The sequence below is a fragment of the Panicum hallii genome, chromosome 1 (assembly GCF_002211085.1).
Source record: "Panicum hallii strain FIL2 chromosome 1, PHallii_v3.1, whole genome shotgun sequence".
Classification (NCBI taxonomy): domain Eukaryota; kingdom Viridiplantae; phylum Streptophyta; class Magnoliopsida; order Poales; family Poaceae; genus Panicum; species Panicum hallii.
The window spans coordinates 34,359,598-34,377,887 of record NC_038042.1 but is presented as its reverse complement, the minus strand read 5'-3'; the positions used below and the strand labels follow the sequence as shown (position 1 = coordinate 34,377,887).

The window sequence follows — 18,290 nt, the reverse complement described above, 5'->3', positions numbered from 1 at the left end:
GCCAGCCGCCGCCAGCACCTGCTGCCGCGCGCTCGCGCGCCACCCGAGCCCGCGCGCCCCGCCTGGGCCCGCCTAGCGCAGCGCCTCCGCTCGCCGCTCGGGCCCCCCTCGCTCTGGCGCTACCGCCTGCGCGCGCTCAAGCCCGGCCGCAGCCGCCCGAGCACTCGCGCGCTCCACGTCCGCGTGCGCCTGGAGCCGCGTGCCAGCTCCCGCTCGCCTGGGCCGCCGCCCAGTGCCGCACTGGTGCAGCTCGGTTGCCTGATTTGCTGTCGCATGGAGAAAAGAGAAGGAGGTAGGGAAAACGAGATGCGGCTGCCAGTGGAGGAAGGAAAGAAGGAGACGGCAGGGAGAAAAGAAACAGAGGAGTAGGATGAACAGATTTCCCCAAGGACCTATGCGTAAATACATAAAACTATAAGGGCCTATCTGTAAAAAACAAAATTTCCCATTGATTTAAAACCCAAATGAAGAAATGACCAAAATGAAAGTTGGAGAGTTTTTCAAGCTCTACAACATTGCTTTAGGGCCCAAATTCAAAAACTCAAAACTTATGTTTTTACATGTGAATTTTTGAATAAAAGTCGGATTTGAATTGCTTTTGTCCTAAAGAATGAAACTTTATAAAATTCAGGACCTAAATGCAAGCATTTATGACACGTCATGATGACGGGATAGACTCGTCATAATGGTTGGATAGACATGTCATGATGACTTGCACTTTTTACACTTTAGTCCTGAATAACTTAAAAGTTACTTTTGTAAATCAAATACTTGTATAAAAGGACTTGTACTTTTATAAAATTACATAAACACCCTTATTTTTACCACTTTACCCAAAATTTTTACATATTTCAACACACGCATTTCCAATGCAACTTTTTGAGTAAATATATATATATTTTTTTACAAGGGATAAAATAAAAAAGCATGTTTACAAAACCACCTTTCACTTATTTTGAAATTACCCGTATCCAAATACTTTTTGCAAAAACAACCCTAGGTTTTTCTGTAATTACAAAATACCCCTTTTTACTTGCACTTTAAATTTTCAAAAGCTTCACATAACACACACAAGCGTTATACTAATAAACACATACTTCGCACTAACAAAATATTTGCCTACATTATAAATACATGAACTGTCATAACCTTCCCCCCTAAAAAGAATCTCGTCCCGAGATTCGGACGAAAGACTTTTAAGGAAAGAGAAGCAAATCACCTATCAGAAGTGGCAAAAAGCAATCACACCGGAGAAACTTGTGGTTGACGATAGAAGCCGTTGGAGTATGTTGAGATGAGTATAGCGAGAGCATGGATAAATTGTACATGGATGAGTTTGGCGAGAGAAAAGAGAGAAAGGTGATCAAATTCTCATAGAGCTAAGATCACAACATAAGGACGATAAATGTCAGCGACATTCATCACAAAACTTTGTGGATAGCAAGTAAAGATAGCACAAGAGACTGATAAGTGATGTTTGAAACATTTCTTCTCAGAGTTTATTATCTGAATGATTTAGATGATATTGATTGCAAAACATGCCTATTTATATCGATGCAATCAAGGAATAATGACAAAATGCTCCAACTCAAAATGCGATGCTTGGTTTATAATCATGAATGTAATACACTATTGAAATGTATGTTTGCAATGATGATGCAACATGAAAATGGAGGATTTCATGCATGACCAAAATGGTGCATATGACACAATGCAATTACCATGATGCTGACCAAATGATGCATACACCATGATGCAAGGATGATGATACTCGCAATGTATGCACGTATGAAATGCATGAAGTATGATGCATACCCTCATGAGTTGATGACGCACACGACGCACACCCTGCAACCATTCTCTCGTAACTAACACCTGGGTAGTTCTATATCCTTAAGCGAGGATCAAAATTTAGGACACTAGTAAGGTTGCATAGACAGAGATTGCAGTGGAGTTACGTCACATGTACCTAGTCACCAGTGCGCCCCTAATGGCTCAATCATGTGGCTGCAGCACACCTGAGGCCTTAGGTTCCGACACGGTATCATGGTCATGTGATTAAACACCACCACAAAAGAGGAATAACAACCCTGTAGTGCCGATAGCAACAAGATAGATTTAGGAAACCGAGACAACCCGAAGTTGTACTGGAGGCACATCCGTTAGTTAGTCTACGGATTTTCGATGACGATGCAACACCATGCACTGACCAAAGATGGTATATGTTATGATGCATGACTTTTGCCGAGAGAATTGTATTCAAAAAGTAATTATTGTCATAAATCCTTTTAATTTATCCAAAATCATCTGAGCAAAAATTGAAGGTGCAACTCTCAGATGTTGTAACCAGAATGGCCAACAATATAAGATACAACATCCAGAGAGGATAGATGAATCACGGAATGATGGATTGAAGGGTTTAATGATAATTATCCAGAGAAGTTCAATGGTTCTGCCGAAACGGATTTAAAGCAAAATCAAGGATTTGAGTTGGCTGTCAATCTAGGATCGGTGATAGGGTTCAAACAGGACCCAACTCACTTGATTCACAAAAGACTTTCTTAACTCTAAGATAGCCTAGCAGATTTCATTGATTCCTAAATCACCAAGTCTAGGCAGGCATTCAGATACAAGCAACATACTTTAGTACAACAATGTAACAAACCAGGCAATCAAATCAATCCAAGATGACAGAATGCATGCACGTTCTACACGTCCTCACAACCAAAAATAACTGCCAAGTAATCTTGGTCTTACGTGGTTAAGTACGGTGGCATCATATAAATACGTCTCTCCCTATAATAGCTAGTCGATAATCCTAACCGTTCAAAACCTATCGAATCGTGGTTAGCATACCTGCAGAAAACACAAAATATAGATACCGAACCTTTCATGCCAGCATGTCATGAAAGCGTCCTCAAACATTACTGTTCACTATAGAAACAACATCTGTACAATTACCGCCGTACAGACGACGTTAACATACGTTATCGAAACAACGTATTCACGGGGGTACTGCAAAAATGCGGGGGTATGAACTACGATCGCCATACCCTGCGCCGGACCATATACTCCCAATGTAGTCAACCGAGGTTGGTACATCGACAGCATCTCAAGTAGGCCACTGCTTGAGAAACAGCGTTCGGTTCGCATCACCGACGGGAAGGCTAACTCCCCAGTTAGCTGAGGATCCTCACCTCCTTACCTCCTCATCGAAGATGTCATTACAGAAAGTAAAGTTGGGTTGTGCATGAATTTAAATTTTGACAGAAAAGTAATGCTGGTAGTTAGGGTTATATATATATATATATATACTATAGCCACCTCTATTTCCCTCATAAGCATTACCCTAGGGCTTTCCATACTAAGCATAATCCTTAACGAATCCAACGCAGCTTTGCCAAACATTTTGTTGGTCAAACTTTTATACTGAAAGCATTTTTAAGGTAAAATGTATCTCCAGGGTAACCTTATAGCTCTGATACCAGCTGTGGCAGAACCCACCTGAATTATACCGGCTCAAGTACGCGAGTCCACTCCCGAGGCTCCAACGTGCTTCAAACGGTATAATCCCTTGGCCTGTCGGGTAACGTCCCGATAAACCACCGATACACAGGATCAAATAAGGTTACCTCACACGAAGGTGAGTCCAGAGATACAGTCACCATCATATTTTACATCACAGGGAATTACATTACAGGAATTTCCAAAAGTAGTACAAAATTTTAAACTTAGAGAAAACAGTACAAACTGTTGAAGTTTTGGCTTTTGGCAGCGGAAAACATACGTGATGATTTACAATACGTCGTCAAGACGGATGTCATGTTAAGCCCAGGCACGACATCACTCGGTGTCCTCAGTGTTGGTCGGGAACGGATACCAATCCACGGACCAACCATCTGGAAGAGCACAGGGCCAAGGCAAGGGAAGAGTAGGGTCTTCAAAGACTTTACCTGAAAAACATAAAACTAGAAAGGCTGAGTATACTAAGAAAGTGTTTGGTTGCTTGAATCAACTCTATCCTGGATGGGATGGTCCAGCTGATGGGTTGATCCTGGATGAGATGGTTCAAGTTAACTGTTTGGTAGCCTGTATAAAATGATTTATGATTTTGTTTGGTTGACTGGATGAAATGATACGGGATGGTACAAGATTCTGTTTGGTTAGATGGATGAGTTGTGATATGGTAACCTTCTTCCTATGGGTGGTAACTTTACCTTTTTTTCTGACAACAAGCATCACAAATACACAATTCCATTTCAGCACAAGTTTGCAAAATATAATACTAGATCAGCATCATCGTAGCATGCACCAGCACAAGTTCATGCTTCCATGCCATTAACCACCATAGTAGCAGTACCAGCACTTAGACTTACATACCATTAACCACCATAATTATACTGTTTGTGGTTAGCAAAATATATACTAGCTTGACAGACTCTAATAAGAAGTACCAGCACTTAGACTTACATGCCATTAACCACCATAATTATAGTTTTTGTGGTTAGCAAAATATATATTAGACTGCACTACCACCTACAGACCACCATCAGCAAGGTACATCTTGATGTACCTTGCCACCCATATCATTTTACTTGACAGTGTCGGCAGCTTGTAAAACTGCCTTGCTTCACGTGGATGTTTGCACAAATGAGCATAATAGTCATCCAGATGTGTAGCTTCAAATCCAGGAATACTCATCAAATCTTCATAAAGTCCCTCAGGAATGTCATCATCATCTGAAGCGACAATCTTCGTCATATTTGTTATGGCTGTGGCAAGTTTTCCAAGATTATCACCTAACATAGCCACCATTGCCATGGTTGGGTCTTCAAGATTGGCCACTTTAGGTTTCTTTGGCGCTGGTGGTTTTGTACCATACGATTCCCAGTAGTTGCATCATCTGCTCCTACTTGTTCAGCTGTTGCCGCACCATCTTCAGTGTCTTTTGGTGCATTCTCTGTTTCAGTCACCACTGTAGCAAGAGGATCATATGCTCCCTTAGCATATGCACCAGTAGCCAAACTATTGCCAAAAATAGTGGCCATCTCATGATAGTGCTCAATTGGAGTGTTCAAGTATTTGGCATCATCACGGTGGTCCTAGAAGATAATAATTTATTCAGCAAGAATTTTAGCAAAGTAACACGAATCATAGTTAAGAAAACTAACCTGAACATGACCAATGTAATGCTCTTTCTCAAGGGATATTGTGCAAGTTTCTTGAACCCAAAGAGCTCCACTCAAGTTTTTTAGCTTCTCAATCTTTGCATAAATCCTTTTCCATTTTCTAAGATGGTTACCAACATGAGTACCAGTGTAATGCGTACCCATAGTCTCATTCAAAGCCTTTGCACATGCATTAAGATGAACTTGCTTAAAGCCTGTAGAAGTTTTAGTGCCACTGGCTACAAGCTGAGATAAGTAGGTAAGCATGAAACTTGACATGGCACTTGGCCACTGAACAACACCTCCACCATTTGCAACCATGTTGTCCCCTTGTTGTTCCATATCCATCTACAACATAACAAAGCAAGATATACATTCATAACCAAGTAGCAAAAGAAATGAACATAGTTCACCCAACAAAAATTTATTCATTACAAAACATCACAATTGTTCATATTACATAAAGGCATATTAATTTCAGATAACAAAACACAAAAAGCTGATACATTATCTGAGAACATAGTTCCTTGTTACACTTGATGAGCATAATAGTTTTGGCGATCTGCCCACATTGTTTCAGCAATCAATCGCCTCTTCTCAACCATGAATCTATGGTCCTGTGCGTGTTGGCTAGGTGTTCTTCGAGGATTTGGTGGCCAGTTATTTTCAGGTTGAATAAATCGGTCTGTTCCTTGAGAAAGAACCCAATTATGTAGGATGCAACAGGCTACGACAATATCCACTTGGATAGGGAAGGGGAAGTAGGGGATTGCATCGTCAAGAATTTGAACCTCCTCTTGAGTGATCCAAAGGCACGTTCAACGGTCACACGCAAAGAAGAGTGTCTATGATTGAATAATTCCTCTGCATTTTGCACAGGATTAGCCCCAAACTCATTCAAGTGATATCGTACACCACGGAACAGTGGCATGAATCCAGGTTTGGCTCCATATCCAGCATCAACTAGGTAGAATTTTCCTAAGATATTATCAAAATAATTATTATATTAATGTGGTACAATAAAAAACTACATGTACAAAACAATTGTATTACCTTCGGGGACTCGTAAGCCATTCTCACGCTCTAGCGCATCTGCTAAAACCACAGCATCATGTGCTGTCCCCTCCCAACCAGCCAACACATAGGTGAATTTTAAATCAAAATCTACAGCCGCCATCACATTTTGTATAGGAAATGGCTTCCTACCACGAAAAGATGCCTCCATAGACTTACTAACAGATGCTCTTATATGTGTTCCATCAATAGCACCGATACAATCCTTGTAATCCATAAAAGAAAATAAAAATCAGAAACTAAAGAATGTGACTGTATAGGACTAAGCTTTTTTTTTATTTATCATACCTTAAAGTATGGATCCCATCTTGGGTTTCCTGCAATTTTAGCTGGGGTCTCCAATGAAGGTGGTTGAATAAGCTCACTGCTTATCTGGCCTATGGCATGAAGAACTAATCCAAAATATCGACTAACTGTTTCACCAGATCTAGTGAAATTTGTACCAACTACCCTATTCTTTAGGTTGTGTCCAACTGTATTCAAGAACATAGCAACCTGCTCCTCGATGCATACATGTACAGTGTCACGGAGCAAAGTTCATTCCCTCAAAAGTTGACACAATCGAAAGAAAGGTTTTCTCTTAGGTTTATCCTTGCAAGGCTGAAATTCGATTCGGAATCGTCCGTTTCTCGCGCTTGATCCCTTTGTCATATAGAGTAATAAGAGCAATATTATAATTATCAAAGATGATGCCTGACCAAAGATTATACCATGCTTGCTTAATTATAGCTGCTTACTTAGAATGGATAATCAACTAGAAACTGGAAGCTAAAAGTCATAATTAAGGATTTACTCTTAGTTGCTTTCAGCTAAAAACTAAATCCAGAACCAGAGCAAGCCCTCATAATGTCTAGTTACATGGCTAAGTATACCATAACCGGGGTAAGCCTTGCTGAGTATTAGAATACTCAGTCTTGCCTTGTAACTTTGTTCAGGTAATCCTTCTGATGACTCAGTTCTACCTGTACCGTGGCCCTACCCTCTGCCTGATGGTTGGTCCGTGGAGTGGGACCCGTCCCCGGCCAACGCAGACCCCTCTGAATGATGTCATGCTTGGGCTAGCATGATGTCTGCATGGACGACGTGTACAGTTCCCGTGCTTTAAACTCCGCTGCATGACTTGAAACTTATGGTTGTTTTGTAATAAATTCCCTCAGTTGGGAAAGTTTATGTCACGTTTGGATACTCATGTAATATATCTGCCTGTGATGTAAAATGTAATGGCATTTGTATCTCTGGACTCGCCTTCGTGGGGGGTACCTTGTTTGATCCTGCATTCGGTGGTTTATCGGGACATTACCCGACAGACCAAAGGATTATACCGTTTGAAGCACGTTGGAGCCCTCAAGAGTGGACTCGCGTACTTGAGCCGGTGTAATTCGGGTTGGTTCTGCCACAGCTGGTATCAGAGCTAACAACTGTACACTGGAGATATGAAACGCCTTCAAAATACTTTTAGTATAAAATTCGATCAACCAAGTATTGTGTAAAACCGCGTTGGTTTCGTTAAGGCTTGTGCTTAGTACGTAAAGCCCTAGGGGGATATTTAAGGGAATTAGAGGTGGCTATGATATATATATATAACTCTAACCACCAGCATTACTTTTCTGTTAAAACTTAAATTCATGCACAATCCAACTTTACTTCTTGTAACGACGTCTTCGATGGTGAGGTAAGGAGGTAAGGATCCTTAGCCAACTGAGGGAGCTTGGCCTTCCCGTCGGTGATGCGAACCGAACGCTGTTTCTCAAGCAGTGGCCTACTTGAGATGCTGCCAATATACCAACCTCGGTTGATTATATTGGGAGTATATGGTTCGGCGCAGGGTATGGCGATCGCTGTTCATACCCCCGCATTTTGCGGTACCCCCTGTGAATACGTTATTAATGACGTATGTTAACGTTGTCTGTACGGCGGTAATGGTACAGATGCTGTTTCTATAGTGAACAGTAATGATTGGGGACGCTTTCATGACATGCTGGCATGAAAGGTTCATTGGATATATATATTGTGATCTCTTGCAGGTATACTAACCATGATTAAGAGGTTAGGACGAGTAGGAGTTATCGGCTAGTTATTAGGGAGAGACGTATGTGTTATGCCATCAAAACTAATTGCGTAAGTCCAAAGATATTCGGCAATTGTTTTTGGTTGAGAGAATGAATAGTACGTGCATGCATAATTCCTTGACAACAAAAGAATGCAAGGTATGTTTAAGTTTGATAAGGATGAGTAGTATGTTGTTTATCCTTAATATGAGTTAATGGGGTTCCTGAGGTAGTTTTGGTCAAGAACCTTAAGTTTTCTTTCGGGTTTTAGATCTTGCTGTTGTCAAAATCAGTCATCTTGTTCCATTTACCTTGTGACTTCCTAGCAAGGTAAACATATCTCACCATTTGCATTCTTGTTGCAGATGGCAGCCCCTTCTAATGTCTTTTGGGATCCGGAAGGACATCTCCATACCAATGCCCTGCACTGGGAGGGTTTCCCTCGTTTACTCTGTGAATCCTTACAGTCATTCCACTATACGGAACCTCCCCAATATGATGCTGTTGAGTATCTGGAAGGAGTTCACAGAGCTCAAGTCAGAATGACCATTCCTCAGCATCCTTTTCGCTCGCAATGGCAACCCATTGAAATCAACATGATGGGTTATCGAATAATTGATACTATTGAAGGAGCAGCATTAGAAGCAATTTATCATTTCTGTAATCAGCACCCGAAAGAAGTTGCAGGACAACCCATTGGGTTATTTTCAACGACAAGTCCCAATGAGCCAGAATGGAATCTCAGAATCGTCCCTGAGAGTCATAGATTGGAAGGTCCACCGGAAGAAGCACTTCAAGGAATGATGCGGTTTATGAATGTACAGTATCACTATCAACTGCTCCTACGTGGTGAAATGGGTCGGTTGATTAATACTGCATGAAGTCACTATAGAGAGGCTGATAGACAAAATACTCAAGTTGATCAGCTTCGAGCTCTGGTGACTCAGAACGATGAGATTATCGCAGCACGGGATGAAACCATCCTTCACCGAGAAGATCAGGTCAATGAGAATGATCATATAATTACTCAGCGCAACACCATCATAGAGTTCCTTCAGGAACAAATTCATGATCTGATCCTTGCGGCTGATGACTCTTAGGCTCAACTTGAAGAACTGCAGCAGCCACCGATACCTCCAGTTGCACCTGCAGTACCTGAAGCCGAAGAAGAAGATCCAGAGGAGATTGAGGGAGTCTCCGAACTTGATTCTGAGCATGGGGATCCCGTTCTTAGTCCCCACTATTCTTCTTTTGGCAGTCAGTCTTCCGTAGGCAACTTCGACGATTTCTAGTTGTTAAATCATCGACTTCTTTCAAGTTGTAATATGTGAGGAGTGAGATGCTTTAGTTAATATGTAGTTTTCTTAGACCTTGCGCCATTTGTTGTAATATAGATGGCCGGTATATGGGTCCTATGGTTGTGTAATGTGAGGAACCATCATCATCCATGTTGTAATATAAGCTTCGTGTTTTATTTCCTTGATCCTTATCTTGATGTTCTGAAATGAGATGACTGAATGGAATATGTGCATTGTTTATATGAATACTGTATCTTCTGAATTTGGGAGTAAGGTTATATAATTAGTAATGGATGTCTCCTTTATTTCAAATGGTGGGAGCCACGCGTGGAACCCCGGAAGGCTTCCGGGCAGAACAAGCCAGTGGTTCTCAACAACCGCCCCCGCCACCTCCCAATCTAGCCGAGGTGATGGCATGGCAAATGGAACTTCTCAATCTGCTGGTACAAGCACAACAGAACCAGCAGCGTCAACAGTTCCGAGGAGGTCGTGATGACCTTCCCCCTCCAGTGGCCAGCTATCAGGACTTCCTTAGCACTGAAACCCCGTTCTTCAGTAAGGCTGAAGAACCTTTGGATGCTGATGCCTGGCTTCATATCATTGAATCAAAGTTCGCCCTCTTGACTATACCTTGTGCGGACTCAAGTAAAGCTTCTTTTGCTGCCCAGTAACTTCGCGGTACTGCCCGTATATGGTGGGATAATTTCTACGCCATGCAGCCTGCGGGGCATGTCATCTCCTGGGATGAGTTCCGGACTGCCTTCAGGGCACATTATATTCCCGAAGGATTGCTAGAACGGAAGTTGAACGAGTTCTTGGCACTTACCCAGGGTTCCAATACGGTATTGCAGTTTGCACAGACTTTTAATCATCTATGCCAATATGCAGGTTATCATGCAGATAATGATGCCAAGAAACAAGATCGTTTTCGTCATGGCCTTAATACCAAGCTCAAGGAGCGCCTGAATCTTGTTAGGGCTAATAATTTTAGCGAGCTGGTTAATATGGCCTTAACCCAGGAGGATTGTATCATGGCACATCATGCTGAAAAGAAAAGGAAGACTCCTACTGGACCCTCAAGTGCTCAATCACCGAGGTATCGGGTTGTTCCTAACACCCAGATTAGAGCACCACGGAGGAATGCCCCGTTTGGCAGATTGGTTTTTAGGCCGCCCCAACAACAAGGCAGGTATAGACCTCCCATACCTTCACAGCAACAACAGCAATCTGGCCCAAGGCCAAATGTGCAACAAGCTCCACAGAGCGGCTCAGGCGGTGCGCGCGGCAGGCGTGGGAGCGGGCGCGTGGGCGCGAGCACGCGCGGAAGCAAGTAGGAGCAAGCTGCTGGTGGCGGCGCAGGAGCGTGGGCGGTAGAGCAGCAGCGTGTGCAGGTGCGGTGCTGGGCGACTAGCGAGCGGCACTGGCGTGGAGCTCGGGCGCTGGCGGAGAGCAGAGCGGGGCCGGGGCGTTGGGCCAGTGCAGGCGTGCGTTTGCGGCTCGGAGCGAGCGCGCGCGACGCGGGAACAGGCGTGTGCAGGACTGAACGTGCAGGGGGAGCTCTGGCGTAGTGGTTTGGCGTGGGCTAGCACGAGGACAGCAAGGCCCCGCGCGTGGAGTACCTGGTGATAGTCTGGCACGGGCGGCCGCAGCAAGACGAGACGCGGGCCACGAACGCACGCGATTCGGGCGTGCGCGGAAGCGACGCGGCAAGGCCGGAGCAAGCGCGGGTTCGGCAACAGAAGAAGGAGGAGGAGCTATGCAGAGCGACGATGTGCAGGGCGGCGACGCCGCGACCGAATTGGTGTACAGGAAGGTCGCATGCGGTGCGGGAGGTGCTGCAGCGCGACGATTCGGGGCGGACCCGCCCAGGGGGCAGTAGAGCCACGTGTGGAAAACGTCGGAGGCCATCGAGGAGAAGGCAGTGGAAGGGCGGTTATGGCGCGGCGAGCCGGAGGAAAGGTGGCGAAGCGAAGGCGAAGGTCCGAACGAATTTGGACTAGCACGTCCGCGGATGCGAGCGAGAGTATTCTACCGGTGGTCGACTCGGCTCGTTTCTGCAAGCGCGTGCGTATGCAAAGCAACAGATCACGCGCAAGTAAGTTGGAGGCCGATGGTGTGGAAGCAGAACGGGAGCAGCGGCCTTGCGAATGGTTACGCAAGTATGCCGACAGCGCATGCACCGGAGCAGTCAGGTCAAGGAGGGTTTCAACCTGTGCGAGCAGAGGTGTTCGGTCGGCCATGCTTTGGCATCGCATGTGCGTGGGCAGAGGAAGTTCAACCCGTGAGCAGGAAAACCCTGAGGTTCGCAAAGGAGTTGACATAGCGAACCGATCCGGCTCTACCGTCTTGTCCTAGGGGTCCACGACGTCCAGCAGTTCCTACCCTCGTTGATCGCTCAACCAACCGCCATCACCACAAATCACCGCGGGGATTACCTCTCCGGCCATTCTCTACCCACTACAATCCCCGGCAAACTTCTTCGTCACCCACGGAACCTCGTCACCGTCGAGCACTTCTCATCGTCGATCCTGTTCACCGTGGAAATTCACTTTCCGCCAGTTCTCCTCCACAACCAAGTCTACCTCAAAGTTTGCCCTAATCCACTGAATCTTCCTAATGCCGGCGATTCCTTTGCCGAAATATCATCGTTATCTTCCTGTTCTTGTTTTCCCTGACCAAGGACTTAATTGCTTTGTTTTAGAAAGTTCTAGGGTGTTTTCTGTAAAATCTCTAGGGTCTTCTTTATTTCAAATCCGTGAACTCCTACATTTCATAGAATTTCGTAAGAAGTTCCTAAAAATGCAAAACCAGTTTTGTTTGAATCCTTAGGTCAAAATCTACAGTTTTATGTTGTGGTCGTGAACTGAAAGTCTTTGATTTATGGTCTAGGTTAAATATTAGGAAATGAATACTTTGTTTGTACCTTATGTGTATGCATATGTTATAACTGAAAAGTAATCATAGAATGTATGTCTTATATGGAAATGTGTGATATTTAGTTAATCCTTTTATGCGAATGCTTATATCCCTGCCATCAAGACTTTATCCTTGTCTTGATTGCCGTTTCCTTAAGGTCCTTTTCATATAGGGATCTTTGTTAGTTCATGTGTATCTGCTGCTTAGCTAATACATCTTCGCAGCTATGCTTCAACGTCAACTATCGGCTCAGCCGCTAAACATCCATTTTCTTTGAGTCTATGATGTTTCTGTGTAACAGCTATCAGCCGATGCATTTCTTTTGATATGTTGCTACCATCGGCTGGTTAGCTGATACGGTTGATATCTTTCTAGTATCGGCTACTGCCGATACAATTCTGTTGTTCTGTCCTACATCGGCTGCCACATAGCCGATCAATCTGAGGTGCACACACAATCTCAAGATTCTTGCTATCGGCCGATCCAAGCTGATTCTAGTTGTCTTTCATATCAATCTAATATGGCCGATCAATCTTAGTTTTCCCATCCTTATCCACACACTTCTATCAGCCGATTTATCGACTGAGAAATCGGCTATATGCCTATCAGTCACATACTCTCAACCAGACTCCAATCGGCTGTACATCACTCAATTGTTGTGCTGACATAATCGAACTGACACAACTACACCTAGTTACTTGGGATAACACTTAAATACATCTCAGTTAAGATAGCTGCTTCAGGAATCATCCCTCTGCTAAAGTAATCGATGCTTTCATCGATCAGTTAGGAACCCGATACACTTATCAATCGGCTACCCAGACCAAAGTACACAACCCTAGATCAGTAAGATCGCACAATAGACACGCCTCTGTTAGGCACGACCTAAGCACATCAATCAGCTAAACCCCCGTTGTTTCCAATCGACTCTGTTGTAACCCTCAACAAGTAGCTGATTCTAATTAGTTGTTCCCCCTAAAGCTCTATCTAAATTTAATTCAGATCTTTCTGGTTGTTGTGTGAGTAGTATGTTAGATGAGTGCTAGATTGTAACTTTATTGTGAAGTAAGATAGTTATATATATACACTTTGAATGTAATATTGCATTGCATGTAGATACAGCTACTTCCACAAACGGTACCTACGAGATCTCCCAGGAGTCTGCGGAGGATGTTCCTGAAGACCAAGTGAATGTCACCAAGGGATTAACTGAAGCCCCGAACCAAAGTTCGAAAGATATTGACATCTCTAACTTCAGCCCCACCAGTAAAGGCAAGCCCCGAACATAACCCACTACTTTATTTACACTGCAATCTATGTCTATCTATCTATACTTATGCATTAAGTCTAGGAGTTGTAATGAAACCCTAGATGCATGGATACTAGGAATCCAATGTAATGCTCCTGAGTCCTTATCGGATAGATGCTCCGCTAATAAGGCCGGTAGAAGTCGGGTGATTTCCTGTCACTCGCGCGATATAGGAGTTGCTTGTTTACAATTCTGCAACCACTATAAGGATGACGGACAGGGTCATGTGCTGTATCATGACCTGGAAGTTTACCCTGTCTGTTTCATTAAAAGTTGATAAGGTCGATATGTGTGGTAGTGGTGGCTAAGCGTTTGAAAGTACTAGCCACATGCCGTGAAATATGGTAAGCGGTAAGCCTAGTAGCCAATCGGCGCGAGGAGTGGACATACCTCCCACCACTCATCTTGCTTCTTCTGGTTACTTAAGTTCGATGTGTGGGAATACATGTTGCAAGGGCAACCAGTCGCGCTACAGACGTACGTCCTGCACTTTGGAAGTGCGTATGGTCCTACAGTCGCTTGTGGTGGCTCTGATCCACGAGTCGGAATGAAAGGCAAACGGTTGCTTCGGAACGACCCTTTGGTGTTCCAAGCGTGTGAGTTAGGTTTACCTTGCAAGGTTGAATTTCGATTCAGGAATCATCCGCCTCTCACGATGAATGAGACTGCTTATCCCTTTTACCACATAGAGTAAAAAGTGTAATTGTTGATGAAATAATCTTGATGGATGATAATATCTATCTTGCTTGATTAGTATAGGTGCTTACCTAGAATGGCTAATCAAGCTAGAATCTGAAAGCCAAAACTTGAAAGTGAGTTATACTCTTAGTTGCTTTTCAGCTGAAAATAAACCCAGAACCTTTACAATGCCTTCATGAGTCTAGTTATGGGCTAAAGTATACCCAATCCCGGGTAAGCCTTGCTGAGTATTAGTATACTCAGTCTTGCTAGTTACATGTTTTCAGGTAAAGTTTTTGAAGACCCTACTCTTCCCCTGTCTTGGCCTTGTGCTCTTCCAGAAGGTTGGTCCGTGGATTGTGATCCGTCCCCGGCCAACATTGGTGATCTCGAGTGATGTCGTGTCAAGACTTAACATGACATCCATCAGGACGACGTGTTGTGAATCGTCACGTATGTTTCCCGCTGCTAAAAATCATAACTTAAACAGTTTGTAATGTTTTCTCTAAGTTTGAAACTTCGTACTACTTTTATAACCTCTTGTAATGTAATTCCCTTTGATGTAAAATATGATGGTGACTGTATCTCTGGACTCACCTTCATGTGAGGTAACCTTATTTGATCCTGTGTATCGGTGGTTTATCGGGACGTTACCCGACAGGCCAAGGGATTATACCGTTTGAAGCATGTTGGAGCCCTCAGGAATGGACTCACGTACTTGAGCCAGTATAATTCAGGTTGGTTCTGCCACACCTGATGTCTTTCCAGATGATTTGCTTGGAATGCCACCAGATAGGGACATCGAGTTCATTATTGAACTTCAACCTGGCACTGCTCCTATTGCTAAGAGGCCATATTGCATGCCTCCAAATGAGTTGGCCGAGTTAAAAATCCAACTTCAAGATCTTCTTGATAAAGGTTTCATACGCCCAAGTGCTTCACCTTGGGGTTGTCCCGCTCTCTTCGTTAAGAAAAAGGACAATAGCCTAAGGTTATGTGTTGATTATCGTCCACTTAATGCGGTTACTATCAAGATAAGTATCCTCTTCCCCGCGTTGATATTTTGTTTGATCAACTAGCTGGAGCTAAGATTTTCTCTAAAATTGACTTACGCTCTAGCTATCATCAGATCAAAATCAAGCCTTGTGACATTCCAAAGATGGCTTTTTCGACCAGATACGGGTTATATGAATACCTGGTTATGTCATTTGGGCTTACTAACGCCCCGGCATATTTCATGTATCTCATGAATTCAGTCTTTATGCCGGAACTTGATAAATTCGTCGTGGTTTTCATCGACGATATTCTAATATACTCTAAGACTGACGAAGACCATGCCAATCATATATGTATCATTCTTCAATGATTATGTGATCATCGTCTTTACGCCAAATTCTCAAAATGTGAATTTTGGCTGGATAGTGTGAAATTTTTGGGACACACTATCTCTAATGAAGGCATATCAGTTGACCCAACTAAAGTTCAGGAAGTTATGGATTGGAAGCCTCCAACTTCAGTCCATCAAATTTGAAGTTTCCTTGGATTGGTGGGATATTATCGCCGATTCATTCCAGATTTCTCCAAGATAGCTAAACCTATGACTGAGCTGCTTAAGAAAGAAGTTAAATATCGATGGGACGATAAGTGTGATGAAGCATTCCATACCTTGAGAAAGCTTCTAACAACCGCTCCCGTGTTAGCTCAGCCAGATAATACTCAGCCTTTTGATGTCTACTGTGATGCTTCCGGGACTGGTCTTGGTTGCATTCTAATGCAAAACGACCGAGTCATTGCTTATGCATCCAGAGCGCTCTGGAACCATGAGCAAAACTATCCAACTCATGATCTGGAATTGGCAGCAGTTGTTCATGCTCTTAAAATCTGGAGACATCATCTTATGGGTGCTAAGTGTAACATTTACACTGACCATAAGAGCCTCAAATATATCTTTACCCAAGCGGATTTGAATATGAGGCAAAGGCGATGGTTAGAACTAATTAAGGACTATGACCTTGAGGTATACTACCAACCTGGTAAAGCCAATGTGGTTGCGGATGCACTTAGCCGCAAGGCACATTGTCATTGCTTATCCATAGCAGCTTTCGGTGACACTCTCTGTAATCAGATGAGAAAACTCAATCTAGAAATTATTCCTCAAGGCAGTCTGAATCTTTTATCTATCGAGAATACCCTTCGAGATAAAATCATCATGTAACAACTCCATGATAAGGGTATCAAAATTATTAAACCAAACTATCTCGGGGAGAAGCTAAATACAAGTGTTTTCACATTGATCATCAAGGAGTCTTATGGTTCAACAATCGCATCGTTGTACCAAAAGATCATCAACTTCGACGACAAATCCTTGATGAAGCACATTTATCTAAATTCTCTATTCATCCTGGTAGCACCAAAATGTATCAAGATCTACGACAGCATTTTTTGTGGACCAGAATGAAAAGAGAAATTGCTAAGAACATATCTGAGTGTGATACATGTCAGAAAGTCAAAGCCAGTCATCTCAAGGCATCTGGTACACTTCAGCCATTACCCATTCCGTCGTGGAAGTGGGAAGACATTAATATGGATTTCATTATTGGTCTTCCTAATACATCTCAATAATATGACTCCATATGGGTAATCATTGATAGACTCACAAAAACAGCTCATTTTCTTCCCGTACATACCACTTACTCCACCAAGAAATATGCCGAAGTCTATCTTGATCAAATTATTCGGTTACACAGTGTTCCTAAGACCATTATCTCTGATTGGGGAGCACCATTCATTGCACGCTTCTGGGAACAATTACAGTATGCTCTTAGAACTAAACTGATTCGAAGTTCTGCGTACCATCCCCAAACGGATGGGCAAACCGAGCGAGTTAATCAAATCCTTGAAGACATGCTCCGAGCTTGTGTTATTCACTATGGTACGAGTTGGGACAAATGTCTTGCCTTAGCTGAATTCTCTTACAATAACAGCTATCAATCTAGTCTTCAAATGGCACCTTTTGAAGCGTTATACGGTCGCAGATGTCGAACCCCTTTGAGTTGGTCTGAGATCGGAGAACGCAAAATCTTTGGACCAGATCTAGTTGTCGAAGCCGAGGATAAGGTCAAAATTATTCAAACTAACCTTAAGACAGCCCAGTCTAGACAAAAGAGTTATGCAGACCAAAGAAGGAAACCTCTGCAGTTCCAAGTAGGAGATTTTGTATATCTCCGAGTATCTCCTACCAAAGGTGTTCAGCGTTTCGGCATAAAAGGAAAACTAGCACCCCGATATATCGGACCCTTCAAAATCCTTGAAATTTGTGGCCCAGTGGCTTACAAACTTCTCCTTCCACCTCAAATGGCTGCTATTCATGATGTTTTCCATGTCTCTCAACTTAAGAAGTGTATCAAGATACCCACGGAGATTGTGGAAACCCGAGCTATTGAGATCGGACCTGATCTATCCTATATTGAACAACCCATCAAAATCTTAGATACCAAGGAAAGGGTCACAAGAAGGAAGAAGATCAAAATGTACAAGATCTTATGGGATCATCATACCGAAGAGGAAGCAACTTGGGAAACAGAATCCTATCTTCAATAGAATTTCCCAACTTTTCTTTCAACCAATTTCCAAATCTAATCATCCAATCTTCTTCCGCTTCCGAATATCGGGACGAGATTCTTTTTAGGGGGGAAGGCTGTGACATCCAGGTAATAAGGGATATAGACTCTAAACTCTAGTGTGAAATAGGCATGTTTGGTATGCGTAGTACAAAGGGCTAGGGGTGTATTTGTAATTT

At 43.3% G+C, this 18,290-nt stretch overlaps 1 pseudogene; it reads right to left on the bottom strand.

Moving 5' to 3' along the window:
• Positions 1–4,536: 4,536 nt before the first annotated feature.
• Positions 4,537–18,290, bottom strand: part of LOC112896915 — a 37,003-nt pseudogene continuing 23,249 nt past the window's right edge.